At 47.0% G+C, this 21,195-nt stretch overlaps 1 protein-coding gene across 1 annotated transcript in view; it reads left to right on the top strand.

The window, feature by feature from the left end:
- Positions 1–848: 848 nt before the first annotated feature.
- The window catches only part of LOC124790139, a 302,687-nt gene continuing 282,340 nt past the window's right edge, over positions 849–21,195 (top strand). Inside the window, exon 1 of the mRNA XM_047257725.1 lies at positions 849–953. The gene's annotated coding sequence lies outside the window, so the exon portion shown is untranslated. The remainder of the gene's footprint in view (positions 954–21,195) is intronic.

Here is a 21,195-nt window from a genome sequence, read left to right as displayed (position 1 = left end):
GATAGAGTAGCATGGAGAGCTGCATCAAACCAGTCTCAGGACTGAAGACCACAACAACAACAACAACAGGAGTAACCCGTCCAAATACAGCAACTTTCACATGTGACGCAGCATGTGAGAGATGCTGTATTTGGACGGGTTACTCCTGTAACCGAAATATCAGTCCTGAAGATGGTTCTAGAGGAACCGAAACCGGTCATATGAATGAACATTTTGCAATCAAGACAGATTATGAGGAACATTGTGAACAAAAACAACTCGATACTGAACCATGAGCAGTCGGCAGTGGAACTGCGACGAGTGATCACGCGAAGGACGAGTCCGACCGGGCGAGACAGAGAGAGACGGGAACGGGGCCGAGGCTGGAACGAGACTGGCCGACGTGCCGTTCCCGAACGAGGCCGAGCGTTTCCCATTCCCGGGTACTACAAGTAGAAAACCGCGACCGAAGTGAACTATGAAAGACCGTTCCTTAGAATTCGTTCCTCGCTCGTTCCGTTCAGCTTGGTGAACCGTTCCTTTGAACCCGTTAGTTCGCGAACGACCCACCTCTTGTGTTGCAACGCAGCATCTTGGCCCGTGCTACCCGCCTGTCGCTCGCTAGTTTCCTGCGGCCGCTAGGCAATGAAACAGTGCTGCCTACGCAGTGAGCACCAAAGACCAGTCTCCCAGACTATAGCAGATATTCCGTCGCGCACGCCGCGCAGAGCGAGCGTCCGCGCTGCCGGTGTTTTGGCGCGCGCGCTTTCTGCCGCCAGCTCGCGGCTGCCCCCTCCCGCTCACCGACGCTGCCCCCCCCCCCCGCCCCCCACCCACACCCAGGCGGTCGCGGCCGCGGCCACCTCGCAGGACGCCGGCAGTGTACCGCGAGCCGCGATGCGACCTCGTGCCTAGACGCCACGCCGCCTCCTGTGTCGTGCCAGCCGCCCACTGCCAACCCCGCAGCTCGCGAGGTAAGACAACAGCACAACAAGAACCACAGCCAGCGTTCTCCCAGTGGCTCAGCCTTCCCCTGTGCCTGTGCTCTTGGCGCCCTGTGGCATTTGACCGTTCCAGCCGGCCTGCCGTGCCCTTTACAAGGACTGCCTGCCGCCTGCTGCGCGACTCAACTCCAGACACTTCGCAACGGCGCTACCGCTGCGAGGAATTCCCCGTGCGTGCTTTCAGCAAATTTCGACGCCTTGGGGATACGTACTGATCTGCAACGAGCTCTTCGACAGGCTGGAATTATTGTTTGTTCTTATTCTCATGCCTTTGTGATGTGCGGGTAAAAAGGAACGTGCAAAAATTAACGAATACTCTAAGGAAGGCCCCGTTTAAAAATACTACGATGAAAATTTGTCAGTGTGACGGATCTCTGGGCAAGAAACAGTGTAACGACTGTGTTATTTTGTGTCTTGCTGTGAAGAGAGTTGGATATTGTTTCATTAGGGTGTGGTCACTTCGAGTAAATACCTAAAAATACGTTCGCTCTTGTCTCTATGTCGCAAGTCTTGGTTTCTCCAGATGCTCAACCTATATTGCCAAACGCGTAAATGATTAGGCGTACCTCTTCGAACAAGGAGGACTCGTTGAGGATTGGATCAGATTTCTCTCCATTACCACGTACTAAAGTAGGCAACGCTAAACAAATTTTCAAATTGGTCGCTGACGTGTTGTTAGCCTATTAGGCTTCATTTGAGACAGCTCTTGGCAGCGTGTTTCTTCTGAAATGACATGTAATTTATCTAGTCACTCGAGAAAACATAGAAATCAAATCGTTTTTAATGTTTAAAGTCATTACAAGATATAAATCGCGGGGGGCTTCTAACTTGTTTTGTGTTTTGCAGTGGGGTGTAGTCGCGCTGCACTGTTTGTTTACTTAACCTTGAATGGAATTTGACAACCTAGTGGCCAGTTATTTACATTTCACGTTTTATTATCTAGTTCCTTATAGTGAAAATTAATATGCAACTTATTTCAAAATACGGTGTTCATAGTTTTAATAACGGGAGAACTGACAGATTTTGCCACGCCCACTGTATTCTAATATAGCACCTGAAGAGCAAAAAATATAATCTAGATGACAACTGTTGACAGGTAACGGGCATTTATTCGTTTTTTCAGTTTTATGCCTTTTATTGACACCAGTTTGTTGATTGTTGTTAGACATGCGAGGTAAGAAACTTTCTCTTCGTACCACGTGTAATTCGGCACAGTGTCAGAACGGTGTTTATTCGTCACAGCTAACACAAAATCAACCTTCTTCATATGTGCAGCCGTTTGGCGGACTGGTAGTTTGTCCAAGATACTTGTCTTTCAGCTGCAACGCTGTACCAAATAAGCCACTCGACTGCATCCCAGTACCCACCTAGATTCTAACAGCTTCAGCTTGACAAACCAGACAGTGCCTGTCCCCCCCCCCCTCCCTCCCCCCCTCTCTCTCTCTCTCTCTCTCTCTCCCTCTCTCTCTCTCTCTCTCTCTCTCTGTGTGTGTGTGTGTGTGTGTGTGTGTGTGTGTGTGTGTGTCAAGGAAATTATATTCCTATGTAAATTAAACAAAATTAGTTATTACGTCGTTTGGTAAAAGTACAAACAGAGGCACTCATACTGCAGTGATTCTGCCAGTAAATACACTCCTGGAAATTGAAATAAGAACACCGTGAATTCATTGTCCCAGGAAGGGGAAACTTTATTGACACATTCCTGGGGTCAGATACATCACATGATCACACTGACAGAACCACAGGCACATAGACACAGGCAACAGAGCATGCACAATGTCGGCACTAGAACAGTGTATATCCACCTTTCGCAGCAATGCACGCTGCTATTCTCCCATGGAGACGATCGTAGAGATGCTGGATGTAGTCCTGTGGAACGGCTTGCCATGCCATTTCCACCTGGCGCCTCAGTTGGACCAGCGTTCGTGCTGGACGTGCAGACCGCGTGAGACGACGCTTCATCCAGTCCCAAACATGCTCAATGGGGGACAGATCCGGAGATCTTGCTGGCGAGGGTAGTTGACTTACACCTTCTAGAGCACGTTGGGTGGCACGGGATACATGCGGACGTGCATTGTCCTGTTGGAACAGCAAGTTCCCTTGCCGGTCTAGGAATGGTAGAACGATGGGTTCGATGACGGTTTGGATGTACCGTGCACTATTCAGTGTCCCATCGACGATCACCAGTGGTGTACGGCCAGTGTAGGAGATCGCTCCCCACACCATGATGCCGGGTGTTGGCCCTGTGTGCCTCCATCGTATGCAGTCCTGATTGTGGCGCTCACCTGCACGGCGCCAAACACGCATACGACCATCATTGGCACCAAGGCAGAAGCGACTCTCATCGCTGAAGACGACACGTCTCCATTCGTCCCTCCATTCACGCCTGTCGCGACACCACTGGAGGCGGGCTGCACGATGTTGGGGCGTGAGCGGAAGACGGCCTAACGGTGTGCGGGACCGTAGCCCAGCTTCATGGAGACGGTTGCGAATGGTCCTCGCCGATACCCCAGGAGCAACAGTGTCCCTAATTTGCTGGGAAGTGGCGGTGCGGTCCCCTGCGGCACTGCGTAGGATCCTACGGTCTTGGTGTGCATCTGTGCGTCGCTGCGGTCCGGTCCCAGGTCGACGGGCACGTGCACCTTCCGCCGACCACTGGCGACAACATCGATGTACTGTGGAGACCTCACGCTCCACGTGTTGAGCAATTCGGCGGTACGTCCACCCGGCCTCCCGCATGCCCACTGTACGCCCTCGCGCAAAGTCCGTCAACTGCACATACGGTTCACGTCCACGCTGTCGCGGCATGCTACCAGTGTTAAAGACTGCGATGGAGCTCCGTATGCCACGGCAAACTGGCTGACACTGACGGCGGCGGTGCACAAATGCTGCGCAGCTAGCGCTATTCGACGGCCAACACCGCGGTTCCTGGTGTGTCCGCTGTGCCGTGCGTGTGATCATTGCTTGTACAGCCCTCTCGCAGTGTCCGGAGCAAGTATGGTGGGTCTGACACACCGGTGTCAATGTGTTCTTTTTTCCATTTCCAGGAGTGTAAATAAACAACAATGTATCCGTCCCATCGAGAATGTAAGAAATACATATCGCGTTGATCTTCCTATCATGAATTTTGCTTTAATGCAATGCATGCGTCCCAGTAAAGCCTACGTGCCTTAAGAATTGTCTATTAATTTTAACTTCCTCAAATGTAAGTTAGCTTCAGATTACCTAGCACCTAATCCATCTCACTAAGAGGGCTGATACGTGCTATTATTTTATTAAGTTTTGCTGGGAGTACTACGTAACTTTGGAATGGAAGCCGAGCGGTCTAAAGCGATGCAGTCATAGACTGTGCGGCAGGTCCCGGCGGAGGTTCGAGTCCTCCCTCGGGCGTGGGTGTGTGTGTTTGTCCTCAGGATAATTTAGATTAAGTAGTGTGTAAGCTTAGGGACTGATGACCTTAGCAATGAAGTCTCATAAGATTTCACACACATTTGAACATTTGGAATGGAGTGTTAATGCGACAGTGCGCTCGGGGACTGAACAGCATCGCTTCGAAAGCGTTACGCGATGCAACAGGCTCTTTAGGACTGTACCCGAAAAGCTAAGTATCAGCTCACACAGCACAGTGTTTCATCGACGCCAGACAGCGCATGGGGTAAGTTCAGAATTTTAAACATTGGCGGGGATGTGATTTGCAGAATATTGTAGATACGGAGCCTGTTCGGGGCCTAGAGCCTGCACAGTGACACGTGTCCAAGAGACCTATGACGAAGACAACCACACGAGTCACGGATAAGGCGGTGGGCCAAGTAATATGACGTCAGCTCCGGATGACGTGCACCTCATCCGCATGGCAGTGACATACCGTACGTCCATCTGCATCCCAAACATTAACTGATGCTGGAACAGTGCCACAGGTGTCTCCTAGTCTGCTAGCAATAGCACCGACGTCTTCTGCACCACGAACTACATGCATGTGTCGGTTTGAGCTGGATACATGTCACGTCGAAATGAAAGCGCCCCCGCTGAAACTGTACTGGCCGGCCATTGTGGCCGAGCGGTTCTAGGCGCTACAGTCTGGAACCGCGCGACCGCTACGGTCGTAGGTTCGAATCCTGCCTCGGGCATGGATATGTGTGATGTCCCTAAGTTAGTTAGGTTTAAGTAGTTCTGAGTTCTAGGAGACTAATGACCTCACATGTTAAGTCCCATAGTGCTTAGAGCCATTTCCATTCTCTGTAATCAGAGTTATGTCATCTGCACATAAAATTACAATTGGTCTAGTGTTACGATCTATAACAGTTCCAGCGGTCGCGCGGTTCCAGACTGAAGCGCCCAGAACCGCTCGACCTCATCGGTCGGCTACTAGCTCAACAGTTGCGCGCTATTCGCCCGTACATATATCTGCAATAGTCATTCACCCCTGCCATCTATGACCCATGGTGCAGCACAGTTGCTTCGGCGCCAGTTTTGAATAGGGACATATTGCCGTTCATGGTATACCTGAGCCACGTCAGCGGGCGAACTGTTTACAAACATAACAGTTTCGGAAATACTTCCACTCTTGGCCCGAAAACCAATTATCATGCCGTTTTGGTCTCAGATAAACCGCCCCGTTTCCGCGTTACAACAACGACTGCACTGTTTCCCGCATCCCTGCCCGAGACGTTTTATATAGCCTCCATTGTCACCTACTGTTAGTGGTTATTGCACGTTGACTGTGATCACATTAATGTGACTGGACCGTGTAGAACTACGTCGTTAAACACTTCAATGTGACATCACGCTTGTATGTAACGTTATTACCTATGAGTTTCTGGACGTTTCGGAAATTTCATCCGTTTAACAGAATAGTAGTTTCCCTCCTTGCCTCCTGCTCGGAAAAGATGTTACTTGCTGTGCAAGCCTCTTTCGTTTCCTGAAGCGGCGGAAACTGGAACAAAATTCCTGAGCTATTTGCGGGCCCGTAATTAGAACGACGTGGCGCCTCCTAACAACACTCGCGTTCGGTGGCCGCATTTTTTCGCAGGACCCGCGCGCGGCAACAGCTTCCGCGTGCAGCTAATAGCGACGCGATTAATCGCGCCGCTGGCGTTTCGCAGCTGCTTGCTCGCCGCGATGAGAATATCGCGATCACGAACGAGTATCATTTATTCAGGAGCCAAACGCAGCCGACGACAACTTCATTACATCGTCCACAGCCCAGGCGGGTGGAGCCAATCTTGGCAGCGCTCCGGTAAACCAAACGCGTAGCAATCGTAGCTCTCCCCACACACCAGCAGACTCGTCCCTGCGACAGCCCAGCCTATTTGGTGTGTAACCGAAGCGGTGACCCCATCCTTGCGCTTGCGAGGCGTCGCAGCCTCGAAGCCAGTGGTTCGCTGAACTGTGATCCCATGCCGGGTATCCGAATTTAGCTTACGTCGCTTAACAATTTTACCGTAGTGCCCCTGTTCTGTGACAGCTACGTTGTCCTCAGCACACCTTCAAGCAGGTTGGCTCCTTTCTTCTAGATAATGATGTACACTACTGGCCATTAAAATTGCTGCACCACGAAGATGACGTGCTACAGGCACGAAATTTAACTGACAGGAAGAAGATGCTGTGATCTGCAGCTGATTAGCATTTCAGAGCATTCACACAAGGTTGGCGCCAGTGGCGACATCTACAACGTGCTGAAATGAGGAAAGTTTCCAACCGATTTCTCATGCCCAAACAGCAGTTGACGGCGTTGCCTGGTGAAAAGTTGTTGTGATGCCTCGTGTAAGGAGGAGAAATTCGTACCATCACGTTTCCGTCTTTGATAAAGGTCGGATTGTAGCCTATCGCGATTGCGGTTTATCGTATCACGACATTGCTGCTCGCGTTGGTCGAGATCCAATGACTGTTAGCAGAATATGGAATCGGTGGGTTCACGATGGTAATACGGAACGCCGTGTTGGATCCCAACGGCCTCGTATCAATAGCAGTCGAGATGACAGGCATTTTATCCGCATGGCTGTAACGGATCGTGCAGCCACGTCTGGATCCCTGACTCAACAGATGGGGACGTTTGCGAGACAACAACAATCTGCACGAACAGTTCGACGACGTTTGCAGCAGCATGGACCATCAGCTCGGAAACAATGGCTGCGGTTACCCTTGACACTGCATCACAGACAGGAGCGCCTGCGATGGTGTACTCAACGACGAACCTGGTTGCACGAATGTCAAAACGGCATTTTTTCGGATGAATCTACGTTCTGTTTACAGCATCATAATGGTCGCATCCGTGTTTGGCGACATCGCGGTGAACGCACATTGGAAGCGTATATTCGCCATCGCCATACTGGCATATCACCCGGCGTCATGGTATGGGGTGCCACTTTGAACAGTGGACGTTACATTTCAGATGTGTTGCGACTCTTGGCTCTACACTTCATTCGATCCCTGCGAAACCCTACATTTCAGCAGGATAATGCACGACCGCATTTTGCAGGTCCTGGGCGGGCCTTTCTGGATACAGAAAATGCTCGACTGCTGCTCTGGTCAGCACATTCTCCAGATCTCTCACCAACTGAAAACGTCTGGTCAATGGTGGCCGAGCGACTGGCTCGTCACAATACACCAGTCACTACTCTTGATGAACTGTGGTATCGTGTTGAAGCTGCATGGGCAGCTGTACCTGTACACGCCATCCAAGCTCTGCTTGGCTCAATGCCCAGACGTATCAAGGCCGTTATTAGGGCCAGAGGTGGTTGTTCTGGGTACTGATTTCTCAGGATCTATGCACCCAAATTGCCTTAAAATGTAATCACATGTCAGTTCTAGTATAGTATATTTGTCCAATGAATACACGTTTATCATCTGAATTTCTTCTTGGTGTAGCAGTTTTAATGCCCAGTAGTGTAGAATTTGAAAGAGAAGTCCTGGATGCTATCTGATGATGGATTTAGGCTCGAAACTACTGGGTGATTATAATAAAGTGCAGCTACTCACAGAGGTCCATTGGGGGCTGTAATTATCGAACGGCAGCGAAACTAGGTATATATACTAACGCTTTAATGCGTAACCTATTTACGATGGAAAGAAATAGTTCCAATTTTGGTAGCCAGGTGCAAATCTGGCGCTGTGAATGCAAGTAAGACGAACAGAAATGTTTCCATATGTTATGGATTAGGAACGGGATGTGGACTGGAAAGGTCAAATAAGTGAAAAAGGTATAATTTTGATTTTATTATTAACCATTACTTATGCAGTATGTTCAATATAAGCATCGGAGACGTCGGTGAGATGCTGCACCATAGAACGGCGCAATCAACAGTTCGTCACAGAAGTTCCTGAACGAGGAGTTCCTCTAAACCGGCTTTTAGATCTTGTAGAGACCGGACATGTCCCTTGTAAATGCGTTCTTTTAGATAAGAATGAGGTTATCGTATGTGACCTGCATCTGGAAAACCTCTGGAGATAACACGTTCTTGGTAGGTTGCAATAAGCAGCTATTTCAGCGGGCGATCGACATGAGGTGTGGCCCCATATAGCATAATAACGGTGGTTTCCACACAGTTGTGCTCTTCCAAAGCAGGAATCATATGTTGTACAAGAAGCTTTCGATATCATCCAGATGTCATAGTACACCTGACAGGTCCATTGGGTTTATTCTCTTCAAAGAAGAACGAACCGGGGATACAGGTGCTTGTAAATCCACATCTCACAATCGCACATTTCGAGTGCATTGAGTCTTCTCGCACAACCCCAAATAAGGCAGTTGTGTGACTGACTGCACCCTGTAGCGTAAAATGTGCCTCGTCACTCCATAGAATATTTCCTCGTCACATGTTATCAACGTCGATCCGTACCAGAAACCGAAGAGCAAATTCAGAACGTTGCTGCGGATCATGAGGTTTCAGTTGCTGCACCGTCTGGATGTTGCATGGATACCAGTGAAAAAAGACCTCAAAACTTTAAAACTTTCCGTACTGTTGACCATGGGATGGATAAATCTCGTGACCCTACACGAGCACTGCCGGCCGGGGTGGCCGAGCGGTTCTAGGCGCTACAGCCTGGAACCGCGCTACCGCTACGGTCGCAGATTGGAATCCTGCCTCGGACCTTGATGTGTGTGATGTCCTTGGGTTAGTTAGGTTTAAGTAGTTCTAAGTTCTATGTGACTGATGACCATAGCAGTTAAGTCCCATAGTGCTCAGAGCCATTTGAACCATTTGCACGAGCACTGGCACTACCGGGGGCACCTGCTGCATGCTCAGTTAACAGCAACAGCAATCTCGTCAATAATTTTTTTTTTTTTTAATTTTTTGGCAAGGTCTTATGGACCAAACTACTGTGATCATCGTTCCCTAAGCTTACGCACTACTTTATCTAACTTAAACTAACTTACGCTAAGGACTACACACACCCAAGCCCTAGGGAGGACTCGAACCTCCGACGGGGGGGAGGGGGGGGGAGGGGAGGGGGAGGCCGGACCCTAACAAGACGCCCCAGACCGCTCGGCTACCCCGCGCGGCAATCTCGCCAATAACTTCCACCGGGATATGACGCCTTCCTTCCTCTTCTAGGTGGCCCACCTGGCTCCCCTGGGTTTACGAATTTCTTTATCTTCTTCATTAAACGACTGGGCCTCTACTCAAGCCTTTTAGTCAGCTATACTGTCTCGACAAGCACTGTAATTGCTGCTGTTCACATAAAACGGTTTCACTAACAGCGCACAATCTCTCTTCCCGTTACCCATACCTTCCACTCACGTTATAGCTGTCAGACGACGGCTTGGATGTCGTAGCGTCACACAAAAGTGTACACCGCCAGATTTGCAGATAGCGGCCAAAATTGAAACTAATTTTTTACAGGTAAATCGGTTCGGCATTAACGTATTGTCGTACCTAACTAGCTTCGCTTCCATACTATGATTGTAGCCCACACTGAACCTCTGTGGGTAGCTGCACTTAAATTATAATCGCAAAAAAACACAAATTGTCCATTCGAAAATAGTGTGGTTGACTGCAGTTTCCTTCGTCACAGATGTAAATCTTCCTTTACAGAGCACCTTTTTGTTGCTGAAATATTGCTATCAAATCTCTCAGAGGCCTTTTGAATATTACATGAGCTGTATTTTATTTTTACGTATAAAAATCATAACTTCATAAGAGATTAGGTAATAACTTAAAATTACACTTCCAGTTATTTCTTGTGCCCCATGATGATTTTTGTGTGTGTGTGTGTCGTGTGCTCACAGATTGAAAGGCGCACTTGCACTTCACTTACGAAAATTCGACTTACATTCAGGCTGGAATTTTCCGTTCACAAGCTTTTACAGATTTTGTTCTCTTTATGTGATGCGACCGTTCAATTAATGACCTGGCAACAAATTACAGTGATTATCATAAGAACTGTGCTAGTTCTGATGTGAGAACTGTTTGTTTCCACGGCGTCTTCTTTACGTAAATCTTTTTCTGACACATGCTGTTCTGTTTCTCTCCATACCTGGGATTGGGGGGGGGGGGGCGGAGAGAGAGAGAGAGAGAGAGAGAGAGAGAGAGAGTGTGTGTGTGTGTGTGTGTGTGTGTGTGTGTGTGTGCAGGGGACGGTTTTTCTTTCATATAAAAGGAACGGGAAGGAGGGGCAGCAATAGAGAGATGTCAGCATTACACTGGTACAAGGAGAGAGTAGTGTTTTGGATCTGAGGAACAGATAGAGGTGACTGATGACGAATATTGATCGAACAGTCCACGAGTGTACTGGCGGCTCACAGAGTCCAATGGGCACAATATTTCGGTGAACAGTCACGTCACCGTCGTCAGATGCGCACTGTGAACCGACAATACATCCCGCTACTTTTCGATCAACTAACATGCCGGAAGAAACTAGAGAGACACGTACCAAAAGTTGTAAATGGCTGCAATAGCTGACACGGGGGTGGGGGGATGAGAGTGGGGGGGGGGGGGGGGGGGGAAGGACGGTGCTTAAGACGAATGGATTGTGTGTAGAATTTATTTGGTGAAGACTATGCATGATTTAGAACGTGAACCGATTAATTTTTGAGTCATTAATATTCTGACTGTTCTCTTGCAGACTGCCGCGAATTCCTCTCCTGTTCCAACCTTTTCATCTCAGAGTAGCAAGTGCCGTCAACATCCTCAAGTATTTGTAACCTTGTTCTAGTCTCTGTCTTCTCTTACACTTTTTGCCCTCTGCAGCTTCCTCTAGCCGGAGTCTAGCGTAATAGAAGTTATTCCTCGATGTCTCAATACATCTGCTATCATCCTGTCCCTTTTTCTTGCCAGTATTCAACAGTATTCAACAACTTCTCGCCGATTCTGCGTACCTCCTCACTGCTCATCAGTCAAACTGATTCTCGTCATTCTTCTGTGGGATCACAACTTCTTCGTTTTTCATCTTATCAGCCCACCTAATTTTCAACATTCTTATGTGGCACGACATTTCAGTCGTTTCGATTCTCCTCTTTTCTAGTTTTCCCTTATTCCATGCTGTTCACCAAACGTACATTCTCGGAAATTTCCTCCTCAGATTTTCCCGCTGATTAAGCATTTGTATAAATGAAACAATTGTATGCTGCAACATCCACTGAAGATACTTTTCATATAAATGGCAACAGGCACCAATGAAAAAGCTTTAGTCTATAAACGAAACTTTCCGTCGTTTGTTTTTTGGAATGGTTGGGTGCCCTCGTGATCATCTACATCAACATCTATATTCCACAAGGCAGTTAGCAGTGTGGCGGAGGGTTAGTTTTGATACCACTATCATTTCTATTCTTGAATGTTGCATGGGGAAAACGACTCTGGCAAGTCACCGTATGAGGTCTCATTTCTCTGATTTTTCCTGTCACAATCATTTCGTGGATCGTATGTGGGAGGAAGCAATATGTTGCCCGCCTCTTTTCGGAACGTACGTCCTTAGAATTTTAACATCAAACGTTTCCGTATTGCTTGACTTCTATCTAGCAGCGTTGCCGATAGAATTTGTTGAGCATCTCGGTAAGGCTCTCGCGCTTACTAAAAGAGCTCGTGACGAAACGCACTGTCTTAGCTGGAGCTTATCTGTTTCTTCTATGAAACACACCTATAAGCGTCCAAGGTTACTGACTAATACTCAAGTACAGCTCAAACGAGTGTTTTGTAATCAACTTCTTTTCTGGATGAATTACATATCATTAAGTTTCGTCTAATTATTATGGTAACTGCTCTTCCTATAGTTAACGTTCTCATTCCACTTTAGGTCGTTCCGTACGACAGTTTCTAAGATTTTAATGCCGTTGCCATGCTCAGGACTGAAAGAAGGAAACTTATCGCTAATGAAAGCAGAGGTCATTACGGACGGAGCACTGGGACTGGACAGGGATGGTATCCGAAACTGACGCTTTTCTTTTCTCAGGAACCAGTCTGGTATTTGCCTTAAGCGATTTAGGAAAATTACGAAATCCCTAACTCCCGCTGGCCGGACTCTGGTCGTCAATAAAGAACAAAAGAGTTCAACCGAGAAATCAGTTAGGGTCAAATAGATATATGAAGTCCATAATCATTTAACGACTAGTACAAGTACACAGTATATCAAGGTGAGGCCACTTATGAAAACAAATGCGTTTTAATGCAAGCAGAAAGATGTGACACAGCTCTAAAAGTTATAGTTATACACTACTGTTCCAGCTGTATATAGGAAATATGATCCTCAAAGGACTGCAATACATCGTCGAAGCGCCTCAGTGGACCAAGATTATTTCTTCACAGCGAACGGCGAAGGCCTCTGAAGCAATGAAGCAATGTACAGGACGTGGGAGATGGGCTGTGTCGCTTAGATATTTATCACGCGCTGGTTCTTTAACAGTAGTGATCGTAGGTTAGTATGGCTCACACAGCGTGGGTATGGACTCCGATCGTTAGCGCCAAGGCCATACAACTACGAACGCATTTGACAGCCAATATCTATTTCTCTAAATGACACCTACCCACTTAGTAGTTACAGTCGTGCTGTATTACTGTGCTTTAACGAGATCAAAAGAGCATTAGTCGAATTTTTCACTTTCGTATATTGTAGTGTTTCATATGGCACTTTGCACTTGCACTACAGCAGTCGGTAGATACTTCAGTTCCAACGACCATATTTATTTTCTGTTCTATTCATGTAATGCTGTAGTGATTTACTGTTCACTGCTATGATGGCGCAACCAACAAGCTTTCAGTATTGCTCTAAAGTCGAAGGAATCATATTCAAATATTTATTTCTAAGTGAACTGATTTACAGGGTTCAAAGTAAGCTAACGAAAACTTTTCTTGGCATGTATGAGGACTGAACATAATTAGCACGTGGCACGAAATCGTCCAGCGAATAAATTATTAGAATGCTTACATGTTGTAACGGACATTTCTCTCCTCGTGGTATTTAAAATTTATGGGCCACTCTTCCCTTTCGTACGAAACATGCCATAGAAGGAACCGCTGCTTCAACTGCATTCCAACTGACAACTTATGGACGTCCATATACGTATAGCGAATGTGTTTCGCATTACACTGCCTGAAAAAAAAAATCTGAAGCACCCAGCATGAGACAAGAAATGGATATGGCTCTTCAGGGGTTTGTAGGAAATGTGACGTTATTTCAGTGACTGCAAAATCGAGTCAGATTTACAAATAACTTGGCACTATGAGCCCACTTATCAGTATGACGTTACAGCCCTGTCTTGGATTCCTGCACTAATTCTGTTGGGAAGGATGTCGTAAGACAGTTGCATCGTCTCCTGAGGCGAGCTGTTCAAAAATTAACTGGACCTTCGTACTCGTATACTGAATATCGGCACTTGGAGCACTTGAACGGAATTGACATCCGAGCTGGTCCCACACACAATCTGAAGATCAAGCTGATACGAGAGTGCCTCAACATCTCATAGACAATCCATGGAGACACATGCCATGTATCAACAAGCGTTTACCTGCCACAGATAATAATTGTAATTTTAATCATTTACAGCGGTTCCTTCTATGGCATGTTTCGTATGAAAGGGGAGAGTGGCCAATAAATTTTAAATACCACTAGAAGAGAAATGTCCGCTTTAACACATAAGCATTCTAATCACTGATGCTGTGTAAGATAGGAACTTACATTCACATCGAACCATGATTTCTGGGCGCTTCACTCTTTTTGTTAGGCAGAATAGATATCTGCCGGAAAACCGCAACGTGTTGTTATACGTCTATGCTTTCCGATATCTGTCTTTGTAGTTGAGGTCGCTAACAACCCGTAGTATCATTGCGGTAAACAGGGGTGTAGGCTGCATAAAAAGTTCTATGTTTACTTGCCGCGTCAAATTCGGATAAAATCCCAAGTTTTCGAATGTTGCCTCAGTCATTATCGTCTTCAGAGGCTAATATTGATTGTCGTTAACTGGCGAGGCTCCCACTTTTATACCCAGAGGATGGCATTTAATTGGCTGTATTACGTCAAGCTACACGGAAATGGCGCATACTTATGGTGACGCCCTTTACTGCCGCATGGCAGAGAGGTGTTGCAGGAGTTCGTTGATCCCTTAACATTCACACTGGAGGTGAAGAATAATGGGAAGTTATCTTTTCTTGATTTGTTAGTCGAACAGAAATCAGATGGTCGACTCGTTCGTTCCATGTACAGACCTGTATCTCAACAGTTGTAGCTTTTACCATGCATCTCAGTAGAGAGCTGTTTTGAACACCTTAGTACATAGAGCCAGGCTTACACTGAGATGACAAATATCGTGGGATAGCGATATGCACACATACCTGAGTACAGCCGCAGGATGAGAATTAACAGACTTTCAATGCGTTAGTTGGAGCTAAACGTAAGGGAGACTCCATTTCGGAAATCATTAGGGGATTCAATATTCAGAGAGCCACAGTGTTAAGAGTGTGCCGAGAATACCAAACTTCAGGTATTATCTGCTACCACAGACAACGGAGTGGCCGACGGCCTTCACTTAACGACCGACAGCAGCGGCGTGAGAGCAGACTTGTGATTGCTAACAGACAAGCAACACTGCGTGAAAGAACTGCAGAAATCAATGTGGGGCGTACGACGAACGTGTGGTCAAATGTGTCGTTAATGGGCTGTGGCATCAGAGGACCAACGCGAATGCCGTTGCTAAAAGCACGAAATCGGGTGCAGCACCTCTCCTCGACTCGCGGCCATTTCACTGGAAAACCGTGGCCTGGTCAGATGAATCCCGATTTCAGTTGGTAAGAGCCGATAGCATGGTTCGAGTGTGGCGTAGACCCCACGAAACCATGCGCTCAAATAAGACACTGTGCAAGCTGGTGGTGGCTCCATAATGATGTGGGCTGTGTTTACGTGGAATGAACTGGGCCCCCTGGATGTTCTGTTACAGTACTGGCCATTAAAATTGCTACATTAAGCAGAAATGCAGATGATAAACGGGTATTCATTGGACGAATATGTTATACTAGAACTGACATGTGATTACATTTTCACGCAGTTTGGGTGCATAGATCCTGAGAAATCAGTACCCAGAACAACCACCTCTGGCCGTAATAACGTCCTTCATACGAATGGTCACTGAGTCAAACAGAGCTTGGATGGCGTGTACAGGTACAGCGGACCATGCAGTTCAACACGATACCACAGTTCATCAAGAGTAGTGACTGGCGTATTGTGACGAGCCAATTGCTGGGCCACCATTGACCAGACGTTTTCATCTGGAGAATGTGCTGGCCAGGGCAGCAGTCGAACATTTTCTGTATCCAGAAAGGCCCGTACAGGACCTGACACATGCGGTCGTGCATTATTCTGCTGAAATGTAGGGTTTAGCAGGGATCGAATGAAGGGTAGAACCACGGGGCGTAACACATCTGAATTGCAACGTCCACTGTTCAAAGTATCGTCAATGTGAACAAGAGGTGACCGGGACGTGTAACCAATGGCACCCCATACCATCGCGCCGGGTGATACGTCAGTATGGCCATGACGAATACACGCTTCCAATGTGCGTTCACCGTGATGTCGCCAAACACGGATGCGACCATCATGATGCTGTAAACAGAACATGGATTCATCCGAAAAAATGATGTTTTGCCATTCTTGCACCCAGGTTCGTCGTTGAGTACACCATCGCAGGCGCTCCTGTCTGTGATCCAGCGTCAAGGATAACCTCAGCCATGGACTCCGAGCTGACAGTCCATGCTGCTGCAAACGTCGTCGAACTGGTTGTGCAGATGGTTGTTGTCTTGCAAACGTCCCCATCTGTTAACTCAGGGATCGAGACGTGGCTGCACGATCCGTTACAGCCATGCGGATAAGATGCCTGTCATCTCGACTGCTAGTGATAGGCGGCCATTGGGATCCAGCACGGCGTTCCGTATTACACTCCTGAGCCCACCGACTCCATATTCTTCTAAGGAGCTCGACCAACGCGAGCAGCAATGTCGCGATACGATAAACCGCAATCGCGATAGGCTACAATCCGACCTTTATGAAAGTCGGAAACGTGATGGTACGTATTTCTGCTCCTTACAAGAGGCATCACAGCAACGTTTCACCAGGCAACGACAGTCAACTGCTGTTTGTGTATGAGAAATCGGTAGAAAACTTTACTCATGTCAGCACGTTGTAAGTGTCGCCACCGGCGCCAACCTTGTTTGAATGCTCTGAAAAGCTAATGATTTGCATATCACAGCCCCTTCTTCCTGTCGGCTAAGTTTCCCGTCTGTAGCACGTCATCTTCGTGGTGTAGCAATTTTAATGGCCAGTAGTGCACTTTGCAGTCACTCATGAATTTCATGTACCCAAACAATGATAGAGTTTTTATGAATGACAATGCCCCGTGTTACCAGGCCACAGTTGTTAGCGGGTTGTTTGAAGAGCGTTCTGAAAAATTAGAGCGAATGGTTTGGCCACCCAGATCGCCCGACCTGAGTCACATCAAACATTTATGATACTTAATCGAGAGGTCAGTTCGTGCACAAAATCCTGCACCAGCAACAGTTTAGCATTTATGGACTGGTATACAGACAGCGTGGACCAATATTTCTGCAGGGGACTTCCATCCACTTGTTGAGACCATGCCACGTCAAATGGTTCAAATGGCTCTGACCACTATGGGACTTAATTTCTAAGGTCATCAGTTCCCTGGAACTTAGAACTACTTAAACCTAACTAACCTAAGGACATCACACACATCCATGCCCGAGGCAGGATTCGCACCTGCGGCCGTAGCAGTCGCCCGGTTCCAGACTGTAGCGCCTAGAACCGCTCGGCCACCCCTGCCGGCCATGCCATTTCGATTTGCTGCACTATGCCGGGCAGTTGTTAAATTTTCTTGCACAGCGCTCTCTCGTTTCATTGCGCTTTGAAGGCGACAGGGCGTGCACCAGTATCGGCGGTCGTCGAAGACGTCACCCAGCTGCATTCCCAAAAGTTGTTAAACCCCGTCTCCCAGTTCCACGGACGGAAATCAACCAGATGAAATTCCGAGCGCGACTCCTCGCCCGACCCTCGCTAGCTTATTAACTGGGTTGTTTTGGTGCGCTGAGCGGTGCTGACAGCGAGGCGCTGGTGTCAGCTGCCGAGGCGCTACCGCTACCGCGGCCGTGGTAAGCGATACCCGCCCTTGCCTGTGACCCGTCGCGTCGCCGGTGGAACCCGCCCGGCCCTGCGACAGCGCACGTGCCACTGGAAATAATCCGCGCGTCACACTTGGCGACCCCCTGGCCGTAAATTAAGCTGCAGCGCTTCTCGGACACCGCGCGCCGTGTATTGTAAACATCTCGTGGACCTAGCTGTCTCGTGCCAAACTCATTACTGTTCTCCGCCACTGCATGACAGCTGCTTTCCGCGCCACCTACTTGCAAAAACATCGTTCCGCGCTGGAGGCCAACTGCTAAAGAACCAGTAAGAGCGCGCTAAGTACAGTAGTACCACGAGTGAACCATCACCACTATGCCCTGATATTTACAATGACAGGACAGCTGTTTTCATGCTGACAGCATACACGTGCTAAGAGCTTGTTCTGTATGCAGCATACAATGTCGTAAATGTTAAGTCATTTTACTCGTATACGTCAATCGTAGGTGGTAATGAGTTAGTTGTTAACATGATGAGCCAATTGAAACTCCTTAATATTCAAGTGTGATTCAGTATTCGAAGTTTCTTGATTCAGTGTTCGAAGTTTCTTCGTATGCCCAATCCGAGTCTACATCTACATCTACATTTATACTCCGCCAGCCACCCAACGGTGCGTGGCAGAGGGCACTTTACGTGCCACTGTCATTACCTCCCTTTACTGTTCCAGTCGCGTATGGTTCGCGGGAAGAACGACTGCCGGAAAGCCTCCGTGCACGCTCGAATCTCTCTAATTTTACATTCGTGATCTCCTCGGGAGGTATAAGTAGGGGGAAGCAATATATTCGATACCTAATCCAGAAACGCACCCTCTCGGAACCTGGACAGCAAGCTACACCGCGATGCAGAGCGCCTCTCTTGCAGAGTCTGCCACTTTACTAAATATCTCCGTAACGCTATCACGCTTACCAAATAACCCTGTGACGAAACGCGCCGCTCTTCTTTGGATCTTCTGTATCTCCTCCGTCAACCCGATCTGGTACGGATCCACACTGATGGGCAATACTCAAGTCACATATCATATGGGCATAACAGAGAACATAATCAGGTGGGGGAAAAAACAGCTGAACAGTATACGGTAGGCATAGAAAACTGTACAAAAATAATTTTTTTCTTTTTACGCCATTTATGGCAATATACCAGCGCAGGCACAGTCTGCCACCATTGGAAATGGTAGCTAGCGAGGAGCTGGTAGTAGTAAGGTGCCAAGCCACAGAAAAAAACATAATTCGTCACTCAGAAAAGATAAGCTGATTTTATTTAACGAGTTGTGTAAACTGTTATTATGATTTTTTGACGTGTAAAAAACTCAGACGAATGCAATTACTTATAACACTCCATGATATCAGCAGTAAGAATTTAGTATTTAAAATTTGATCAATTTAAGTTCTACAGTCGCGACATTGCGTGGAGACTGACATTATTGAGGCGGTTCTGTTTCAAAATTAATTCTATAAAACACAGTATGAATTCAGGTACTATTAGAATAGACAGAAATAACATTTCAGTTAACAAACGTTCCAGAATAATACATCATCAACAAACACACAGTTACCACTTCCGTTATCACCTGGAATTACAGCAAATTACAACTGGCAATGAGTAACTGTAAAAACATTTTGAAATATAACCTTTACAGCCGTCCGGGGTGGCCGAGTGGTTCTAGGCGCTAAAAATGGTTCAAATGGCACTGAGCACTATGGGACTTAACATCTATGGTCATCAGTCCCCTAGAACTTAGAACTACTTAAACCTAACTAACCTAAGGACATCACACAACACCCAGTCATCACGAGGCTAGGCGCCACAGTCTGGAAGCGCGCGACCGCTACGGTCGCAGGTTCGAATCCTGCCTCAGGCATGGATGTGTGTGACGTCCTTAGGATAGTTAGGTTTAAGTAGTTCTAAGTTCTAGGGGACTGATGACTTCAGCAGTTAAGTCCCATAGTGCTCAGAGCCATTTGAACCATTTTTTTAACCTTTACATAAATCAGTAGAACATTATTTGAACTGTCATAAATAGGTTGCAATTATCTCATTAAAAAGCCTGAGATTAGAAATAAACAGAAAAACGTGGAGTTACGTAGCTTGGAAATCTTAGCCAACCGAGACTGTAGAATTTACTTTCAACTCATGTGACGGCATCGAGCACTTTGGCATTTTCTTTGGTAAAAACAATAGAACGCATATAAAAGTAGATGACTATCCAGCAGCAGATAACATAACGCTTGGCTGCTGTATCAATATCTTAACGAAAAGGTCACTTAGTATTAACATCAAAATTCGCCTTCACGAGTCAACCATATCACCAGTATATCATTGGGATGTAAATCTTTAATATACAGAATATTTGAAAAAAGTGCACGTATCCCTGCAGGAGATAGTATTGCCAGAACTAGAAGAAAAGTGCCTGTAATAATATGTACAGCAACCAATAGCTGTTGAGTCATGGGCCAATCCGTGCTCTCATTCGTATCTGTCGCGTAGAAGGAGATACCATAGGCAGTGCCGTATTTGATCACCACGCGTCCTGACACATCCTTCTGCCGGTTTTCACAGTGAATCGCGTACTCTTTCAAATGCACCAGGCTCCATTCGGGCTGTGTCACGTTCATTGGTCACACGCTTTTACAACGCCTGCACATTGTCGCTGGAATGGGCATACACAAATACTTTTGAACGTTCTCCATAATCATAAATCCAACGGATTCGGCTTCGGTGAATGAGTTCGCCGCGCGAGCACACCTCCTCGGCAAACTCGCCCATGAAACTTTGCTGCGAGGCACTGTCACACTATAAGTAGAAAACGGGGTGGTACCCGTCGTGCTTCAACCACAGTCGTCTTTCTGCAATGATAACGTCCTCCACTAGCGTTGGCAACTCATGTTGCAGAAATCGATGACACACAGCACCTGTTCACCTGTTCCGTAAAATGAGCCTATTTGTCTCTCTCTGACAATTGCTGCCCTCGTCATGATACTAAGGCAATCCTGATGCCTCACCTCCATGTTTCGAGGAGTTGCATCTGACTACACATGCATATTGTGGTAGTTTACGATGCCATCTCTTGTGAGCCCTGCCGACGCCACCGAATACCACACGTTACTCGCCACAAGTAAAACGGCCCATGTCTCAACTGATATTGGCATGCGGACATATAAATATAGGATCTTTTCTTATAGTTTTCATCAATACATCGTCTTGTAAAAAACGTTTTGTATACAAACAACAATGAATAAAAACTATTGGTGTTCGAAACAAAAATGTGAAGCAAAAATTTTGAACCTGTAACAAATGAAAATTACTTGGAATGGAGACTAAGAAAAAAGAAAGAATTAAGACAGTTGTACAAGCACTGTAACATAGTCGAAGTGCTAAATGAGAGTAGATTCAGCTGGGCTGGTAATATAGAAAGAATGTCGAAGAATACTCTCCTCTCGCCGGCCGCTGTGGCAGAGCGGTTCTAGAGGCTTCAGTCTGGAACTGCGCTGCTGCTATGGCCGCAAGTTCGAATCCTGCCTCAGGCATGGATGTGTGTGATGGTTCAAATGGGTCAAATGGCTCTGAGCACTATGGGACTTAACATCTATGGTCATCA

This window comes from Schistocerca piceifrons, chromosome 3 (assembly GCF_021461385.2).
Source record: "Schistocerca piceifrons isolate TAMUIC-IGC-003096 chromosome 3, iqSchPice1.1, whole genome shotgun sequence".
In the NCBI taxonomy this organism is placed as follows: Eukaryota; Metazoa; Arthropoda; class Insecta; order Orthoptera; family Acrididae; genus Schistocerca; species Schistocerca piceifrons.
Note: the sequence above shows the minus strand (reverse complement) of the source record. Positions and strands in the feature narration are given on the sequence as shown.